At 41.5% G+C, this 2522-nt stretch overlaps 1 pseudogene; it reads right to left on the bottom strand.

Moving 5' to 3' along the window:
* Window positions 1–1325: 1325 nt before the first annotated feature.
* LOC110564823 (glyceraldehyde-3-phosphate dehydrogenase-like) lies at window positions 1326–2310 on the bottom strand (annotated as a pseudogene).
* Window positions 2311–2522: the final 212 nt, after the last annotated feature.

Raw genomic sequence — 2522 nt, 5'->3', positions numbered from 1 at the left:
GCCTTCAGAATACTTGGTCATCAATGTCATGGACAATTTTTTTTTTCTCTCTTGACTGAGCTTTCCTGCCCCAAAGAATTGCTCTTAAAGTGGTCATGAAAAACCTGAAAATTTTATCTTTGATCACTTATACAAACTGCAGAATTGCTTAATATTTAGAGGTTGTTTATCATCAACAAGTTGATTTATCTTGAGTTACATTGGTCAAGCAAAAGTACAAAAACATTATGCAACATCTAGAAGACATAGTAGCTTATTGCCATTCTTTTGACTTTGCTTTCTCCCAGCCTTGGGTTTTATATACACTAGTCCATGATAAACACCTGTAAGATTAAATTTAGTTGGTTTAACATAAAAGTAGTTTGTAAGAAATAATTGTATTGTCTTCACTACTTCATGGCCTAGAAAGAGAGTGGACCAGCTGTTAAGTCTGGTAATGTTTTCTCATAAACTTTCATTTGTGCCCATTAACACCAAATGTGACAGCATTACTAAGCGGTAAGGATGTATTTTCATAACATTTGGATTCATCAGATTTTCCTGCTAATTTTCACATTCCTCATTTTTCCCCTCTACTTCAAATTAGAGCATTTCTGTTATCCTGTCTATGTTTAGTATTGCCTGGGACAATATGTAAATACAATTTTGTATTAAAGGTTAATCCACTGTACACAGAGAAATGAAAGCAGGGCCACATCTTGTACTTTTCACTCGTTTATTGTTTGAAGACATTTGTATGAAGATACTTTAACACAGTAGTAGTTTTATTCTGTGTATTTCTGAAACAGAAATTAATTTTTCAATTTTCTGTCTCATCTCTTTATTTTAGATGGCCACATTCTTGTAAATTAAAAGTACATTACTCTTTGGGTTTCTGAGTATTTTTGTCTATTCAGTTTGAGAATGGAATCATTAACCTTTTGCTACTGACATTTTTGTTTTTTGTGGTTTTTTTTTTTTTTTTCATTTTTTGGGGGGTGCAGTGAGCTTTACTGATGGTATTCAAGAGAGTAGGGCTCCTGGGCTCTTCTCACTATTCTGGGGGTCTGGGATGGAACTGTGATAGAGATACTCAGTGTCAGGGGCTGAGTTGGGACAGGGACTTCTCAGCAGCCAGGGGCCTCACTCTTGCTATCATGTCCTTGCTGGGGTGGGTGGTCCAGGGCTTCTCTAATCCTTAGAGACCATGTTGGCCATCAGGTCCACTACCCTGTTGTTGTTACTGTATTCATTGTCATACCAGGAAATGAGCCTTACAAAGTTGTCATTGAGCTCAATTCCAGCCCCAGCATCAAAGATGGAAGAGTGAAGTCACTGTTGAAGTCTCAGAAGACAGCCTTGTCCTTGGTGTAGCCCAGGAAGCCCTTTAGTGGGCCCTTGGGTGTCTGCTTCATCAACTTCTTGATGTGATCATAGTTAGCAGGTCTCTCCAGTAGGCATGACAGATCCATGTTGGAGGTAGGAACACAGAAGGCCATACCAGAGAGCTTTCCCTTCAGCTCTAGGATGATCTTGCCCACAGCAGCGGCAGCACCAGTGGATACAAGGATTGTGTTCTGGGCAATCCCATGGCCATCACACCACAGCTTTCCAGGGAGGACATCCACAGTCTTCTGAGTAGCAGTAATGGCATGGATAGTGGCCATAAGTCCTTCCGCTATGCCAAAGTTGTCATGGATGACCTTGGCCAGGGGGCTAAGCAGTTGGTCAGTTGGTGGTGCAGGAAGCATTGCTGACATTCTTTTTTTTTTTTACAGGATAATAACATTTTTATTGATTTACAACCAAATGTACGAAGTAATACCCCATTGCAGAAGACACCATATACTTCAGAGAGAGAGCCCAGGGATCTGACCTAGAAATGACCTAAAAGCTTCCTGAGGACATTCTTGGGTGAATTGTCATACTTTTCAAGGTTCATTCCCATCACAAACATGGGGCCACCACCAAAAGGGGCATAGATGATAACCCTTTTTGCCCCACCCTTCAAGTGGGCCCCAGCCTTCTCCACACTGGTGAAGGATATGCCACAGAATACTTGGTACCAGTATAGTGCCCTTTGGTGTTAGAGGGATCTTGCTCCTGGAAGATGGGGATGGGCTTGCCATTGATGACAAGCTTCCTGTTCTCAGCCTTGTCTGTGCTGTTGAACTTGCCATGGGTAAGGTCATACTGGAGCATGTAGACCATGTAGTTGAGTTCAGTGAAGGAGTCATTGATGGCAACACTCTTCATTTTGCCTGCGCTTCAGGCAGCCTTAGTAACAAGATGTCCACTACAGACAAATACGTCCCGGATGACCTTCACCATTGTGTCTAAAGGAAGAGGCTGGCACTACACAAAAAAGATGCAGCTGTCTCTGGAATAAGGGACAGCAGAGAGCTTCTACTGATGTATTTTGATGTAGTGAGTTGATCTCTCTTTGAAGGAAAGAAGTAATTGGCAGTAATAGAGAGGAATGATGATCAGGGAAGATCTATTTGATTCACAAGCTCACACTTGAGCCTTTCTGTCACTTATCT

The sequence above is a fragment of the Meriones unguiculatus genome, chromosome 18, assembly GCF_030254825.1.
Source record: "Meriones unguiculatus strain TT.TT164.6M chromosome 18, Bangor_MerUng_6.1, whole genome shotgun sequence".
Classification (NCBI taxonomy): Eukaryota; Metazoa; Chordata; class Mammalia; order Rodentia; family Muridae; genus Meriones; species Meriones unguiculatus.
Note: the sequence above shows the minus strand (reverse complement) of the source record. Positions and strands in the feature narration are given on the sequence as shown.